Source organism: Saccostrea cucullata, unplaced genomic scaffold (genome assembly GCF_032062105.1).
Source record: "Saccostrea cucullata isolate Sc308-1 unplaced genomic scaffold, CSIRO_AGI_Scuc_v1 ctg553, whole genome shotgun sequence".
In the NCBI taxonomy this organism is placed as follows: domain Eukaryota; kingdom Metazoa; phylum Mollusca; class Bivalvia; order Ostreida; family Ostreidae; genus Saccostrea; species Saccostrea cuccullata.
Genome location: NW_026927384.1, coordinates 1 through 19,037, shown reverse-complemented (window position 1 = coordinate 19,037; position 19,037 = coordinate 1). Strand labels below are relative to the sequence as shown.

At 35.1% G+C, this 19,037-nt stretch overlaps 1 pseudogene; it reads left to right on the top strand.

Annotated features, from left to right (window-relative positions):
* The first annotated feature begins 8,882 nt into the window (after positions 1 to 8,882).
* LOC134274296 (uncharacterized) lies at positions 8,883 to 18,379 on the top strand (annotated as a pseudogene).
* The last annotated feature ends 658 nt before the right edge of the window (positions 18,380 to 19,037 follow it).

Below are 19,037 nucleotides of genomic sequence, written 5' to 3'. Positions count from 1 at the left end.
GAACAGCGTGTTAGACTTTTTGGCTATCTAGGCAAGTTTAAAAACTTGCTTTCGATCCCGATGGAATTCTCACAACGCTGTCCTACACTACATAGTCATTGAGAATGGAAGTGAGATACAGTTATTTGGACATTAGTTTTTAGAGGATTGTTACCAATACATGTTGTGATGAAATTAATTTTATTTATAAAGCACAAATTACAACAACTCTTAAACTAATATACCTGCCCTTAGTGAAGAAATATTAATATAGAAAGCACAGAGAAATTCACTTTTACAAGGATACTCATTTCCGTCCCAGCCCGGGGTTGAACTCTCGACCTATGGAATCTGTCTCCTAGCAGTGCAGGAACAGCGCGTTAGACCGCTTGGCTATCTAGGCAAGTTTAAAAACTTGCTTTCGATGCCGATGGAATTCTCACAACGCTGTCCTACACTACATAGTCATTGAGAATGGAAGTGAGATACAGTTATTTGGACATTAGTTTTTAGAGGATTGTTACCAATACATGTTGTGATGAAATAAATTTTATTGATAAAGCACAAATTACAACAACTCTTAAACTAATATACCTGCCCTAAGTGAAGAAATATTAATATTGGAAGCACAGAGAAATTCACTTTTACAAGGATACTCACTTCCGCCCCAGCCCGGAGTTGAACTCTCGACCTATGGAATCTGTCTCCTAGCAGTGCAAGAACAGCACGTTAGACTGCTCGGCAATCTAGGCAAGTTTAAAAACTTGCTTTCGATGCCGATGGAATTCTTACAACGCTGTCCTACACTACACGGTCATTGAGAATGGAAGTGAGATACAGTTATTTGGACATTAGTTTTTAGAGGATTGTTACCAATACATGTTGTGATGAAATTAATTTTATTTATAAAGCACAAATTACAACAACTCTTAAACTAATATAACTGCCCTAAGTGAAGAAATATTAATATTGGGAGCACAGAGAAATTCACTTTTACAAAGATACTCACTTCCGCCCCAGCCCAGGGTTGAACTCTCGACCTATGGAATCTGTCTCCTAGCAGTGCAGGAACAGCACGTTAGACTGCTCGGCAATCTAGGCAAGTTTAAAAACTTGCTTTCGATGCCAATGGAATTCTTACAACGCTGCCCTACACTACACGGTCATTGAGAGTGGAAGTGAGATACAGTTATTTGGACATTAGTTTTTAGAGGATTGTTACCAATACATGCTGTTTTGAAATAAATTTTATTTATAAAGCACAAATTACAACAACTCTCAAACTAATATAGCTGCCCTAAGTGAAGAAATATTAATATAGAAAGCACAGAGAAATTCACTTTTACAAGGACACTCACTTCAGCTCCAGCCCAGGGTTGAACTCTCGACCTATGGAATCTGTGTCCTAGCTGTGCAGAAACAGCGCGTTAGACTTCTCGGCTATCTAGGCAAGTTTAAAAACTTGCTTTCGATCCCGATGGAATTCTCACAACGCTGTCCTACACTACATAGTCATTGAGAATGGAAGTGAGATACAGTTATTTGGACATTAGTTTTTAGAGGATTGTTACCAATACATGTTGTGATGAAATTAATTTTATTTATAAAGCACAAATTACAACAACTCTTAAACTAATATAACTGCCCTAAGTGAAGAAATATTAATATAGAAAGCACAGAGAAATTCACTTTTACAAGGATACTCATTTCCGTCCCAGCCCGGGGTTGAACTCTCGACCTATGGAATCTGTCTCCTAGCAGTGCAGGAACAGCGCGTTAGACGGCTGGGCTATCTAGGCAAGTTTAAAAACTTGCTTTCGATGCCGATGGAATTCTCACAACGCTGTCCTACACTACACGGTCATTGAGAATGGAAGTGAGATACAGTTATTTGGACATTAGTTTTTAGAGGATTGTTACCAATACATGTTGTGATGAAATTAATTTTATTTATAAAGCACAAATTACAACAACTCTTAAACTAATATAACTGCCCTAAGTGAAGAAATATTAATATTGGAAGCACAGAGAAATTCACTTTTACAAGGACACTCAATTCCGCCCCAGACCGTGGTTAAACTCTCCACCTATGGAATCTGTCTCCTAGCAGTGCAGGAACAGCACGTTAGACTGCTCGGCAATCTAGGCAAGTTTAAAAACTTGCTTTCGATGCCGATGGAATTCTTACAACGCTGTCCTACACTACACGGTCATTGAGAATGGAAGTGAGATACAGTTATTTGGACATTAGTTTTTAGAGGATTGTTACCAATACATGTTGTGATGAAATTAATTTTATTTATAAAGCACAAATTACAACAACTCTTAAACTAATATAACTGCCCTAAGTGAAGAAATATTAATATAGAAAGCACAGAGAAATTCACTTTTACAAGGATACTCACTTCCGCCCCAGCCCAGGGTTGAACTCTCGACCTATGGAATCTGTCTCCTAGCAGTGCAGGAACAGCACGTTAGACTGCTCGGCAATCTAGGCAAGTTTAAAAACTTGCTTTCGATGCCAATGGAATTCTTACAACGCTGCCCTACACTACACGGTCATTGAGAGTGGAAGTGAGATACAGTTATTTGGACATTAGTTTTTAGAGGATTGTTACCAATACATGCTGTTTTGAAATAAATTTTATTTATAAAGCACAAATTACAACAACTCTTAAACTAATATAGCTGCCCTAAGTGAAGAAATATTAATATAGAAAGTACAGAGAAAAATCATTTTTACAAGGATACTCACTTCCACCCCAGCCCGGAGTTGAACTCTCGACCTATGGAATCTGTCTCCTAGCAGTGCAGGAACAGCACGTTAGACTGCTCGGCAATCTAGGCAAGTTTAAAAACTTGCTTTCGATGCCGATGGAATTCTTACAACGCTGTCCTACACTACACGGTCATTGAGAATGGAAGTGAGATACAGTTATTTGGACATTAGTTTTTAGAGGATTGTTACCAATACATGTTGTGATGAAATTAATTTTATTTATAAAGCACAAATTACAACAACTCTTAAACTAATATAGCTGCCCTAAGTGAAGAAATATGAATATAGAAAGCACAGAGAAATTCACTTTTACAAGGATACTCACTTCCGCTCCAGACCGTGGTTAAACTCTCCACCTATGGAATCTGTCTCCTAGCAGTGCAGGAACAGCACAAAGACTTCTCGGCTATCTAGGCAAGTTTAAAAACTTGCTTTCGAAGCCGATGGAATTCTCACAACGCTGTCCTACACTACACAGTCATTGAGAATGGAAGTGAGATACAGTTATTTGGACATTAGTTTTTAGAGGATTGTTACCAATACATGTTGTGATGAAATTAATTTTATTTATAAAGCACAAATTACAACAACTCTTAAACTAATATAACTGCCCTAAGTGAAGAAATATTAATATAGAAAGCACAGAGAAATTCACTTTTACAAGGATACTCATTTCCGTCCCAGCCCGGGGTTGAACTCTCGACCTATGGAATCTGTCTCCTAGCAGTGCAGGAACAGCGCGTTAGACCGCTTGGCTATCTAGGCAAGTTTAAAAACTTGCTTTCGATGCCGATGGAATTGTCACAACGCTGTCCTACACTACACAGTCATTGAGAATGGAAGTGAGATACAGTTATTTGGACATTAGTTTTTAGAGGATTGTTACCAATACATGTTGTGATGAAATTAATTTTATTGATAAAGCACAAATTACAACAACTCTTAAACTAATATAGCTGCCCTAAGTGAAGAAATATTAATATAGAAAGCACAGAGAAATTCACTTTTACAAGGATACTCACTTCCGCCCCAGACCGTGGTTAAACTCTCCACCTATGGAATCTGTCTCCTAGCAGTGCAGGAACAGCACGTTAGACTGCTCGGCAATCTAGGCAAGTTTAAAAACTTGCTTTCGATGCCGATGGAATTCTTACAACGCTGTCCTACACTACACGGTCATTGAGAATGGAAGTGAGATACAGTTATTTGGACATTAGTTTTTAGAGGATTGTTACCAATACATGTTGTGATGAAATTAATTTGTACTTCATAAAAGATTTAATGCAGTTGACCCTGCGTATATGAACTTTGATCCCTTTAGGAGTTATTACCCCTTTCGCAAGAAAGCTTGTTATCGCTACTCCTCCAAAACCATAAACCGTAGAGAAATGAAACCTTCACTATTGTCTTCGACTAATTTAGTAGACACTCCAATGATTTATTGCGAAAGTATTCGTTGACCCGTTTAATGAGTAATTGCCCCTGAAACTTTTTGAATTTTTCAAATAATTAAATATTTTCAAAATGAAAAGTATATATATATACCATGCATTATATATAACCTTTACCTTATAATTCATGTAAAGGTCAAAGGTCAAGGTCATTCCAAATATGAGAAATTAAGCATTTTTTGTATTTCTTTTGTCTTTCATCATATACTTAATGTCTATGCATCATTAATATGTACTTTTAAAACAATTTCAAAGATTTCATTCTTGTTCCCTAACATTGACCCTCTAAAAAGTTATTGCCCCTTTCGCAAAAAAGCTTGTTATCGCTACTCCTCCGAAACCATAAACCATAGGGAAATGAAACCTTCACTATTGTCTTCAACTAATTTAGTAGACACTCCATTGAATCATTGCGAAAGTATTCGTTGACTCGTTCAATGAGTAATTGCCCCTGAAACTTTTTGAATATTACAAATAATCAAATATTTTCAAAACGAAAAGTTGTAGAGACATGGGACCAACTGCATAAATTCATTGACCTTTGACCTTAAAATTCGCGTAAAGGTCAAAGGTCATATCATTTCATAATATGAGAAATTTCATTGAGCGCTCTCATATATCTTGTTTTGTCTTCGAAGTATCTCTTTTGTCTTTCATCATATATGCAAAGGTACTTAATGTTTATACATCATTGATATGTACTCTGAAAACAATTTCAAAGATTTCATTCTTGTCCCCTAACATTGACCCTCTCAAAAGTTATTGCCAAATGCCCCTTGTGCGATAAACCTTGTTATCGCTACTCCTCCGAAACCATAAACCATAGAGAAATGAAACCTTCACTATTGTCTTTGACTAATTTAGTAGACACTCCAATGATTTGTTGCGAAAGTATTTATTGACCCGTTCAATGAGTAATTGCCCCTGGAAGTTTTTGAATTTTACAAATAATTGAAAAATTTCAAAATGACAAGTAGTAGCTCGACATGGGACCAACTGCATAAATTCATTGACCTTTGACCATAAAATGTATGCAAGGTCAAAGGTCAAGGTCATTAAAAATATGAGAAATTAAGCTATTTTTATATCTCTTTTGTCTTTCAATATATACTTTCTGTCTTTGCATCATTAATATGTACTCTTATAACTATTTCAAAGTTTTCATTCTTGTCCCGGCCCTTAAGATTGACCCTTTTGAAAGTTATTGACCCTTGTATAATAAACCTTGTTATCGCTACTCCTCTGAAACCGTAAACTGTAGAGACTCAAAACCTTCACTAATGTCTTCAACGAATTTAGTAGACACTCCAATGATTCATTGCGAAAGTATTTGTTGACCCCTTTAACGGGTTATTGCCCCTGAAAGTTTTCAAATTTTACAAAAAACTAAAAAGTTTCAAAACGAGAAGTGTAAAGACACAAGACCAACTGCGTAAGATTTATTGACCTTTGGCCATAAAATGTATGCAAGGTCAAAGGTCAAGGTCATTCAAAACATGAAAAATTAAGCTATCTTTATATCTCTTTTGTCTTTCAATATATACTTTCTGCCTTTGCATCATTAATATGTACTCTTATAACTATTTCAAAGGTTTCATTCTTGTCCCGGCCCTTAAGATTGACTCTTTTGAAAGTTATTGACCCTTGTATAATAAACCTTGTTCTCGCTACTTCTCTGAAACCGACAACTAAACTGTCAGAGACTCGAAAGTCGAAACCTTCACTAATGTGTTCAGGGTCTTCAGACACAATGCAATTTATCAGTGTGAAAGGATCTGATGACATCTAATGTAAGATTAATACTGCCCTTTAACATCTTTGTGCTTACTATTAAACCTCATTACTTTAAAACTATCAGTCTTAGAAGACTGGGGTCAATTGCAATGTGTCCCTTGACCTTTAAATTTAAAAATTTTTCAAGGACAAAAGGTCAAGGTCATTTTGATTTTTTCATTTTCAATTTTTTCAAGCAATTTTTCTTTCTTTTACAAAGCAAGCTTAATAGACTACGTGTACGAATGGAGGAAATGTGGGTTGCAACCTGCACATTGTTCCAAAACATTTTTATGAGTCCAGGTGAAAGAATTTCAAACTCCCGATAATCCTTTGCATTGCCTAGCAACACGGATGCTTATAAAGAGCAACAACTTACTTGAACAAAAGTGCAACATGGTTGCTTATGTACATAACAATAACTTACTTGAAAAAAAAAATTAAGAAAAATGATTTTATATATGCAATCACTATACCACAAAATTGTCGTTTGCATCCTAATTAAGTCAACAGGATCGATGATTTGATTTCATACTTTCATCACTCAAACAGCTCGGGTATTTCAGATTTGTCAGAAACCTCCAAGAAATTTGGAATGTCAACCCTGTTTCTAGTTATAACTTTTAGTTGTGTTTTCTTAATTGTTATTTTCTTTCTTTCTTTAATGAATTGAGGATAGGCAGTACCAATGTAACCTGTTAATAGGTTTTTTTTTATAAATACAAATCTGTGCTCGCCACAACAGTCACACTGTAAAACATATACTATAGATTGAATACATGAAAAATTATTGAAATTGAAATAATAAAATGTGGAAAGTCCTCGAAGACTTCTATAATTGTTCTGCAGACCGTAGAGGCATAAATCTGCACTTACTCATTTCGCTTCAACTTTTTTTAATACTAGTCTCTTCAATTTTTTCTGCACAAAAGGCTTCGAAAACCCCTTTAAGTAGTAAATGCCCCTGAAAATTTTTTATCTGTACAAATAATTAAATTAAGTGGATCTCGCTTACGATATTTCGTTCCACTTTTATCTGCATCTTAATTATGATGCGTTTCTGACTATCTTGATCATTTTTCCAGACAAATTTTGAAACAAATTATAGCTAGCTCTATAAACAACGCATACTGATGGAGGAAATTCGGGTTGAAATCTACATATATTGTTGACTAAGTGTCCACATGAAAAAAAATGCAATCATCCTATGTGGTGCAAATTAAGCAACATAGTGGTTTAAACATGGAAACAACTTACTTGATAAAATGTGTTAAAAGATTTGTGAGATCTCCGTGTCACAGATTTATTGCTTGTTGACCTTTGTATGTGACGTCATATTTTCGTCACTTCATCGTCGGAATCTCGATTCCGATGCATGAGAAGTCTACTAAGTAAAAAAGTGTTTCTATTTTGTCATATCCTATTTGAGAGGTTATAAATTTGTGGAATTATAATTATAAAAATAATAAATCTATGCACAACCTAACGGTTTCATCATAACATAATTTTAAAAAAAAAATTCAACTATTCTGCGAACGATTCATTTCCGGAACTGAATCCGTTTTTTAAGAGCGTTTTATTTTGCTACTGTCATTTTCCGGTTGTGAGTCCGTTCCACGTTGGCACTGATTTCTCGCCGTTCTCGGATTTTGGCAGTCCGACTTTATTGGTGCTCGTTGACTTTGTTTAGAATTACTCATCAAAAGAACATACGTCTCCAAAGTAAGTAATTGTTTATACATGTGCATAAGGTTTTTTATGATTGTTGTTTGTTAAAAATGATCTCGAAAAGGACATGCTAACATCAACAGGCCATACCTGCATACTATCTGCTGTTTGTTCATAACAACAAAATTCTGATACAAACCTCAGATTATGTGAGAGTCTTGAAATATTATTTAGCAATATTGAAGGTTATGAAAATGACATTTTTGCATACATTTTATTTGTTCAGGTCTGGTTCACTCACAAGATGTAGCTACTTAGCTTGATTTACCTACTTAACTTTATTTACTTATCTGAGGTAGCTTTATTTAGTTACCAAATCAATCTTTTCCCTTAAGAAAAACATTTTTATCAGGATGTGCAGAAAATCATACCTTGATGCAGTGATCAATAACTTTGAACTCATTTGAAAAAATTTCATGAAAAAAATCACTCTTGAACGAAGAATTGTCTTTTTCTGCATAATTGCAATTATAATCAAAGTTCTGAAAGTTTTAGGGCTAAATAACAGTTAAAACAGTTACTCCTTGAATGACACAACAAAGATGTCCAGACTGGCAGTTCTGGTTAACATGATACATTTGTAATAGATCAGTACATGTATTTATTCAGCACAATTTGAAGTAATCATACTCATCCGCACACAAGAGAGGAAATTGTTACCCAAATCTCTGCTGTGAATTGTTTTTTAAAACCTCCTTAGTATAAATGTTAAATCAGATGTACTTGTGATTTTTAGACGGGGTCACGTGACCCCGTCTATTAGTTTACTGTCCAGAAACAGGAAACGGTGGTGATAACACATGAATTAAATCTACGCGTAAGAAAGAGTGCAAGATTGCTCTGATCATTATATACATACACATGAGAAATATGAGTAAATATTTGAATTAAATATCTGTATTTTTATTTCTTTTCCTCCTATTTATTAATTTCACCTTTTCAAATAAAAAAAATAATGTAGGTGATGATAGTTTATTCTTCCACTGTTTACATCCGGTCTACCTACGGAATAGCCCGAGAATAGGCGAATGTATCCGGAGTTTGACGTATTGTAAACAGCATGCGCTTCAAAGATATAGTTCTTTAAAAAATCAATAACAGTAACTTCGATTGACACGCAGATAGTAAGTTGGGGTATTTTTCGAGTTATGTTTAATTTGAACATGTTTGAATTAAATTTTTAATCAGAATTAAATACAGAGCAGCTATCGAGTGCGCGCAGGCGTATGGATATGTGTGAAGGCGTCCGAACTACTTGCAGATAGCGTGGGTTGAGAAGATTAAAGTGACCAAGTGCATCAAAGCGAAAAGAAAACAATAACAAGACTGAAAGAAGTTTTCAAAATGGTAAATATTGTGTTTCAGTTTATATATTAGCAGATAAGATATTTCTCGATTGCTTTCACTATAATTTACTTTGTTTATAACATAGTTATACGAGTACGCAGATTTATTCGACACTTGTTATTTACTGTTTGGTTTGTTGACATTTGCCGCGAAATAAAGGCCTAATTTTTTTACTGCAAATGACGGAGATCTAAAATTTCCTTTTCATTAGACAAAACTTGTCAATAGTAAAGAATGATATAGCGAGAAAATATGTTTCACGGTACATAATTTACATAACACTTTACATAATTCTAAGGTTTTACGGAACTCGTACATGTACATGTAACGTTACATGATGTAGGCCCCTATTCGGTGTTCGTTTGTTTTTCTCTCAGATGACATACATATAAAGTTCATTTCAGCTGTAATTAATATATCATTTTCATACACAAAGGGTATAGTGCTATGATGTATTTGGGGTCTGTTTAAATTCAAAACACAACCCTGCACTGCATGTTTTTTGTTTTGCCTGTTTATTGGTAATATTACTTCAAGAGTCTATGAATTTAAACTGCAAAGAAGTAAAATTTTGACAGTCATTTATGAATTATGGACAAATTGATGTTTATGATTATATTTTGAAAACTCTGGAGATGTGTTTATGTAGAAATATCTTGGAGGAGAAACATGAATCACTGAGGTCAATTTGATACTCTTAGAGATTGAAACTTTAAGATTTTACCTTAGAGATTGAAGCTTAAAAATATTACCTTGGAGATTGAAACATTCAGATATTACCTTGGAAATTGCAATTTAACATTTAAATTTTAGGTAAATATGATTTGAGATTTGAAAACTGATTGCAACATAAGTGGGTAATATTGAAAAAAAAACTGTATAGATCGGCAATCATATTATATTCAAAAAGTAGAAATCAGAAGAGAATCTAATTATGACATTTACGGCATTAATTAATGCAGACTATCACCAAGGGGATGAGTTCATTTTCTGATTTGTCAAGAGGGAGACAATGTGTAGCAAATTGTATTGTATTCTTGATAAAAGCCCATTACCAGAAATGTGACTTTCAAAAATGGTCTAAACATGATTTACACAACATTCTAAATGGAGGTGATGTATTGTATCAAAAACTGAGAGATGTTGATGGGCATGATTACTTGCATCCCTCATGCATTCCTTGTCACATGAAGTTTGACAATACAATCATTAAGAACCATGTTTATGAGACATGCACAGGATCTCTGTCTCCCCATTTTAAAGTTCACCCTCTTTTTTCCCTTGAAAATGCATTGGCAACAATTAGTAATGGTATCCAGAGCAAATTTATGTTATTTATTTGCATGGGAACAGCTGTTGGCCTTGTATATCATGAACCTACCGGTATTTACTATCTGTTTGACCCTCATGCCAGAGACATTAACGGGATGCCATCTGAAAGGGGTAAATGTGTACTTGGTATACTAAGCAATATCACAGAGATCTCTTCATTTTTGCGAACTTTAGCTTCCTCACTCTGTTCATTGCCCCTTACTGATATACAATTTGATTTACATAGAATTGATTTTTGTCTGATCAAAAGAAACAGCTGTAAAAAGTGCAGTGCACATCACATGATAAGAATTCCCAATGTACTAAGTAATTCAAATGACTTACACCAAAAAAGGAAGTCGGTCAAAGAAATCACCGATGAAGTAAAGAGACAAAAGACACAGGAACCAAAGGAGTTTCCTACAAATGTTCGTCCGAGCCATATTGCTTCTCAAAGTGTAGGACAAAATCCGAACATAACACACTGGGAAATGGAAAACTTGAATAAAGAGTTTACGCCAAATGCAAATGAAAGAAATGGCAATGTAGAAGTATTAATAGACAATAACTTGGACAGAATGTCAAATGCAATTCCCGAAGAAGTCACAAACATAGAAGTTGCTGAAAAGTCACAAGATATTGCAGAAAATGAGCTGAGTAAAATAAACGCCATTTTCCAGTCAAGAATCAAAGATGGTCCAATGTATGTCTGCTGTTCTTGCATGCAAACATTTTTTCGACATTCAGTATGTTTAGTTGACAATGTCAAAATAAAAAAATCAGCATTTAGCAAGTATTTGTTTAACAGATCTGAAGAGTGTAGACAATAAAGAGTGGATATGCAAAACATGTCTTTTAGCTGTTCAACAAGAAAGAATTCCAACATGTTCATTGGCTAATAATATGCAATTTCCACCTATTCCAGAGGAATTGAAATTGACACACCTTGAAGAAAGGCTTATTTCGCCACGTCTAGCTTTAATGCAGCTAAGAGAACTTCCAAGAGGTGGACAATTAAACTTAAAGGGTAACATAGTAAATGTACCAGCTGATGTTAACACAACAGTCAAATTGCTACCAAGGATGTTGGATAATACAGAGACAATTGCTGTCAAACTTAAACGAAAACTGTCCTATAAGCATTGTGTTGCCTTTGAAAAAATCAGACCTAATAAGGTATTTGAGGCTGCGAGATGGCTTATTGAAAACAGTTCATTATTTAGAAATGAAGGAGTAGAAGTTGACAGCGCATGGTTAAAAGATTACGAAGAACTGCAACATGTGGAAGAAAATGTTCAATCTCAAGTTTCAGAATCAGACTGCACATTACCCTCAAACTCTAACAGTAATGACAATGCTGTTGTGTCTACCTCAGATGAATGGACGGAAGATGACAACTTTCATGATCGTCCCACAGGTAATACAGATACAGTTTTACAAGCAATGGATTTTAGAGAGTATAATCAGATTTTATCATTAGCCCCTGGGGAGAATCAAACACCACTTGGTCTTTTCCAAGATTACAACTCTGAGTTCCTGGCATTTCCAACAATTTACTGTGGACAAGTTAGGCCAGATAATTCACTCAGAAGTATACGTGTACATTACAGTACAATATGTAAGTGGGAATTGCGTCATGTAGACAGAAGAACTGCAAAGTGTATTCCAAATATTTTTTTCAAATTGAAAAGGCTGCAAATAAAACAAATTAAAGACAAAATATCCCTTGCAGTACGGAAATGCAAAACTCAAGGGAGAAAAATGACAGCGTGCGAGGTCTTGTGATCTGACTTTATTGACAACTTGGTAAAACAAGATGATGGGTTTCGAGTTTTAAGGAATCTTAGAGGATCACCGCCATATTGGGAACAGGCTAAAAAAGATGTATTTGCCATGATAAGGCAGTTGGGCATACCCACATGGTTCTGCTCATTTTCAGCAGCTGAGACAAAATGGACACCTCTATTGATATGCCTATCAAAGTTAGTTCGTGGAAAGGATTTATCCTCAGACGAGGTAAACAGCTTGACTTGGGAAGAAAAGTGTATTTTGATCAAATCCGATCCAGTGACATGTGCTCGATACTTTGATCACAGATTCCAGTCTTACCTAGCTTGTGTATTGAAATCAGAAAAGAACCCAATTGGCGAAATCCAAGATTACTTTTATAGAGTGGAGTTCCAGCAGAGGGGGTCCCCACATGTGCACATGCTTGTTTGGATTAAAAATGCACCAGTTTACAATGGCAACAATCAAAAAGATGTTGTAAATTTCATTGATAACTATGTCACTTGTAGAAAAGATGAAGAAATACCAAATCTAGTGAATTATCAAACTCACAGACATGCAAGAACCTGCAGAAAGAAAGGAAAAGCTATTTGTAGGTTTAATTTCCCTCTTCCACCAATGCCATACACTGTTGTTTTAGATCCATTACATGATGAAGAAAAAAAGATGATTGGAAAGGAAAACTATCAGAAAGTTGCTACTTTTTTATCAGAAGTGAAAAATGCACACACTCAGCCTCTTAATTTTGAAGAGTTTTTACAAGAAATGGGCATGAATCTTGAAACTTATTTGCTATGTATTCAGTCAACATTGACAGTTTCAAAAGTTTTCCTGAAACGTTCATTAGAAGAAACTCGGGTCAATAATTACAACAAAATATTGCTGAAATGTTGGGAGGCAAACCTAGACATTCAGTACATACTGGACCCTTATGCTTGTGTTTCATACATTGTTTCTTACATTACCAAAGGTCAAAGAGGTTTATCAAATCTTATTTTTGATGCTTGTCAAGAGGCTAAAAGAAAAGACACTGATATACGACAACAAGTACGGAGAATAGGTAACCAGTTCCTTAGCCATGTTGAAATTGGTGCTCAAGAAGCTGCATATTTAGTCCTGCAGATGCATTTGAGGCAATCAACAAGAGATGTGGTCTTCATTGATACCAATCCAGCAGAGAGAAGAACAGTTTTACTGAAATCCTTTACAGCTCTTAAAGAATTACCTTCATCTTCCACAAATGTGGAATCTGACAACATTTTAAAACGCTACATGAGGCGCCCCAGAGAAATGATGCAGTACTGTTATGCTGACTTTGTGTCATGGTTTGACACATCTTTTGAAAAATGTAACAAGACTAGTACATGCCTTGTAAAAGACAATGAATTGCCAGAGGATGAATACACTTGTGATTTGGAAGATGATATTCCTGGCTTAGATGAAGAGGACCCAGATTTAGTTCAAGAAAACTTTTTTTGTGAAAGGGAAATGTTTGAATTCAAGGACGGAACTATTATGAAAAAGCGAAGAAAACAGAAAGTGATCAGATACCACAACATTAGTTTGAATGAGGACAAAGAAGGACATTATAGACAAATGATTATGTTATTCACGAAGTGGAGAAATGAGAAAGTTGACCTGCTGCATGGTTGTTCATCATATGAAGAAAGTTATCTGAAAATGAGAAATGTGATAAAACCAACAAAAGCGAGATACATAAAAATGGTGTCAGATATAGACGAAAGGATTTTAGAGGATTCAAATGATTTAGAGGACTACCAAAGAATATCTGTTTTACCTGAAAATGAGCATCAAGAAGCAATAGACGAGTCAGAAGGGCCATCTATATCGGAGACGTATGGCTGCTTTGATCCTGGGACAACATGTCGAGGCGATGAAAATCAACATCCTTATCAGTATGACCTTGGTCAAGATTTGGGTATTGCCCGAAAAAGCATTGTAAATGAGCAACTGCCATTGAATGAAATGATTGATGATGATTACAGATCAATGATACAAAATCTCAATGAAAAACAGATGATATTCTTTTACAACATTCTTCATCATTTCAAAACAAGCGATGCACCCTTGTATACATTTCTAACAGGTGGAGCAGGCGTTGGCAAAAGTGTTCTTCTTAGATCTTTATATCAAGCTCTGATTAAGTTCTTGAATAATAAAGAAGGAGAAAACCCAGACAATATCAAGATTTTGTTATGCGCTCCGACTGGCAAAGCTGCTCATAACATTGGAGGTAACACTATTCACTCTGCTTTCGGAATACCTGTAGGACGAGGATTTGCTTTTAAGCCACTTGACATGCACCAACTTGATTCCATGAGATGCAAATACTTTCACTTGAAAGTAGTGTTTATTGATGAAGTCTCAATGGTGGGAGCTGGAATGTTTAATTTCATTATTTTACGGCTACAAGAAATAAAAGGATGTTGTGAACCTTTTGGCGGAGTAAGCATTATTACATTTGGAGATTTATTCCAGCTGAAACCTGTTATGGACTCCTGGATTTTTTCCCAACAAAGGAAAGGGCTTGAAAGTATTGGAACAAATTTGTGGCAAGAATATTTCACCATTTTTGAGTTGAATGAAATTATGAGGCAAAAAGACGATCTTGAATTTGCCCAATTACTAAATAGGATGCGTGAGGGAAACCAGTTTGTTTCTCAAGATATACAGACACTTAAAAACAGAATACTGCAGAAATCAAATGATGCAAATTCTGATGACAGAAATCTAGACTGTGTACCTCATCTGTATACTACAAGGGAGGAATGTAATCTACACAATTTTGGAGTCCTTCAAAGACTTCCTAGTAGAATGAAAACAGTTGTACATGCCATTGACAATGTCTCGGGAGAAGTAGATATCTTGCTAAAGCAGAAAATAGTGAGTAAAATTTCTGATGATGCAGGAAAAACCATGGGACTTCAGAGATGCTTGAACCTTGCCATTGGACCACCATTTGAGCTCTGCCTAAATGTTTGTGTAGAAGATGGATTAACAAATGGGACATCCTGTTTTATAAAAATGTTCGACTACCGAGTGAAAGATTCAGAAAGATTAAGTATTGTTTGGGTAGAACTTGATAATTCTAAATCGGGCGCTCAGTGGCGTCAGAAGTATTGTAATTTGTACAGAAGTGACATACCCAGGACATGGACACCTATACTGGAAGTTACTAGAAGCTTTTCTATCCAGCACTACAAATCTTACCATGTGGTACGGAGACAGTTTCCTCTTCAAATGGCCGCCGGAAAAACAATTCATAAAGCACAAGGTTCAACATTAGATGGTGCTGTTGTGCATTTTGGTAAAGGAAAAATGATCATATTCATTATGTGGGATTAAGTCGAGTGAAAAACCTCAGTAATCTACATATACTGGAATTGAATGAGAAGAAAATCTCTGTCTCAGAAAGTGTAAAGGAAGAAATGCATCGATTACGAAGCAGTGCAAAATTGCAATTGAAATTACCAGTAATTCATGACCTTGCAACACATGGTACCATAATTTGCTTTCACAACTGCCGTTCATTGAAAAAGCACATAAATGACCTGAGGAAAGACATATTCTTAAAAAAAGTGGATGTTCTTGGATTGTGTGATACTAGAGTCTACAAATCTGACCTACAACTGTGTATCAACAATTTTTCACACTTCTGTGCAGATCATCAGCAAAGTAAACATGGAATGTCTATTTTTCACAAAAACAACATTAACTTTCCCTTAGCATTTTCTATAAATGGAATAGAATTGCTCAGCACAAAAGTGTATCAGGTCAATGTATGTTTCATATATTGTCCACCAAGGAATGCCACAAAACAAAACTTTGCTGCATTAATGGAAGTCCTGCAGTCGACAATAACTTTGAGTGAGCCAACAATTTTAATTGGGGATTTTAACCAGGATGTTCTAAAAAGTTCATCAATCTGCAATTTGCTAGAACAAAATTATTCTTTTCATCAATTGATGACCTCTGTAGCAACAGATTATGGATCTTGTTTAGACCATATATATGTTAACTTTGCAAATAACAACTTCATACTGTTTGGAACCTTTGAATCATACTACTCGGATCACAAACTAGTTTTCATTAAGTTGAATTACTAGGTAATAGACTCTTAATTTGTGTGTTTAATACTGCATATCGGTATGTAAAAATATACCAGTATATAACAGAAATTGATCCAAAATGTCCCTCTAAAACTGTTTTTATTCCCTATTCTCGTTCAAAATATGTTTCTTTCCATTCAATGTATTGTTTTTCATTACAAGAATAAACAGCATTCAAAATATTATTATGTTGGTCAATTCCTTAAAAAATATAAAACTCTTTAAATAATGTGTTAAATGTAAACATAAACAATAGAAGACTTGAATATTTTCATTGACTATATGTAATATTTTCCAGGCTACGTCAATTTCCCTGACCGAATTGATGGCTCAAGGTGGACAAGTTCCATACACCAGAAGTGTGAAAGTAAAGGTTATCTCCAAGGATGATGAAATTGCCTACAGAAACGAAAGGGGAGAAGACAAAGTTTTGATGAACTGCTCAGTGGCTGATGCATCGAGGGCAGTAAAGTGCACAGTATACGACAGGACTAAATTCCAGAGATTCGCAGAAGGCCAGAGCCTGATTCTCAGAAATATCATCAAGAAAACAGATGCTCTAGTTGTCACCACAGCCACAAAGGTGTTTCCCTCAACAGCGGTTGAGGTGCCTGAGGAGATTGCCACTCAGGCTCGCCACATCCTTAACCCACCACCAGCACCCACAAAACCTGTGTCTGAGGCTTTAAAATCCCCGCCAAGAATTAAGGTGTCCATCAAAGGAAAAATTGTTCAGGTAAGATTTAAACACAATAAACAAAAAATTAAAGAATCTGAAACTTGCATTATTTAAGTAGGTTTCTAAGATTCAATGTAAGTAATTAAAAAATCTGAAATTTGCACAATTCCATTCTTTTTATGAATATTACAGGAAGAGGCTTTGCGTCAAGTCAGTGTCAACGAGAGTCCAGTAAAATTGAAAAATGTCTACTTGGAAGACGCAACAGACAAGTGCAAAGTGGCACTGTGGAGACAGCAGAGGAAGACATACGTCCTGGTGATTTTGTAGAAATTACTGATGTTGTCATCAATGTCTTCAGGAATGAAACCTCTCTATCAACGACATCTAGGACCAAAATCACTGTATGTCACAATACTTTATTAACTATAAAATATATTACTAAAGACAACAAATTTCAAACAGAGAATATGCATTTCAATGTCCAAAATTTAATGTGAATTTTTAATGAATTAAATATAATACTTGATTACCATTTCCAATACATGGACACTAATTGAAAACACATGTTTAAAGACCAAGCTTTGTTTGATAACCGAAATGACTCAGTATAATTGATTTAACAATTTCATTTGCAGAAGTCGGAATGTCCACCTGAAATTGTTACCCAACAAGCTGTATCTGTCTGCGTAGAGGAGGAAGAAGTCACATTCCTGTTGGAAAATGACAATGTGTCAAGTGTGCCTCTGAGTCTCGTAAAGGCAGTTCTGCCAGAAATGGACAACGGAGCCATTGAAGCACATCTCCTTCAAAAATGTACACCTACACTGTCCATAACAACAACAAAGATGGCCAACAGGATAACTAACATAAGCTTCGCATAAAAAGTACTGTGTTAAGTTGATAACATTGATATCAATGATGCACCCATTTTTTTGTGATTTCTTGTCATAAAAACTAGTCCATTGTGTAAATTTTTAGGATATATTGCATTTAAAATAGTAGAAACTTGTCAAAAAACAATTGCATTATAGTTATACAGATGATACCTGTTCTACAGTTTTGAGATTTATTCATTACAAAATTACAAAAGAGCACAGATAATAACGAGAATGCTACTTCATGTTCAATGTTTCAAAAACAACTGCTATTTTATCATTTAAGACTCCCACAAAAGTCCCTGTAGTTTTTACTTTTTTGTAAACTTATTAAAAATGTGCCATAAAAAAATCCAAGCCATGCAATGTTGCCAAAAGTATTCAATTTCAAATGTTTTATTTTTTACCTATGCCTGACATTTTTCATGAATCTCAGGTACCTTCATCATGTTTATGTGTACTTTTTTATAATCTCATGTACCTTTCTGTGCATTACTTCTTTTCCCCATGATACAGATGATATAAACAGTATTATATTTTATTATACCTCTGTTTATTTTTTCTATATAAAAATCAGACGAATAAACATGCTATTTTTTCTAAACAGCCTCTACCGTGAAATAGTTTTAGTGCTATTTGCCCATGGTGAATAGTCCTCAAACTATTCAACGGCAGCATTCCGTTTCCCTCGCTTTTCATCTAGGAAAACTTCTGGTTTTATACGGATTGTGACGCGTATATATATTATGACGTAACAAAAGTTAAGTCAGCATCGGTATAATATGGAATATCAAAATTGTGTGTACCCTGAACTCCCAGAAAGTTAACAAAGGTTAAGTCAGCATCGGTATAATAAAACACCTATTTACTGACTATTCGGACAATAGCAAGTTTATCGTCCCCCTCGACAGCAAACTATTTCCCTCTGCTGCGCCTCGGGAAATAGTTTGCTGTCTTGGGGAACGATAAACTTGCTATTGTCCTCATAGCCAGTAAATAGGTGTATAATATACAATAGTATATGTCAAAATCTTTCAACAATTGTCAAATTGGTGCTTTTATAATATTTTATACATGGTTTTCAAACGAAACAATTCTGCAACAGTATTATGTACTATTACACTGTCATAAGTTAATTTTATTTCCATCTTTTTATCAAATTACATTTAAGCAATCAGTCAACACTTGTGATCT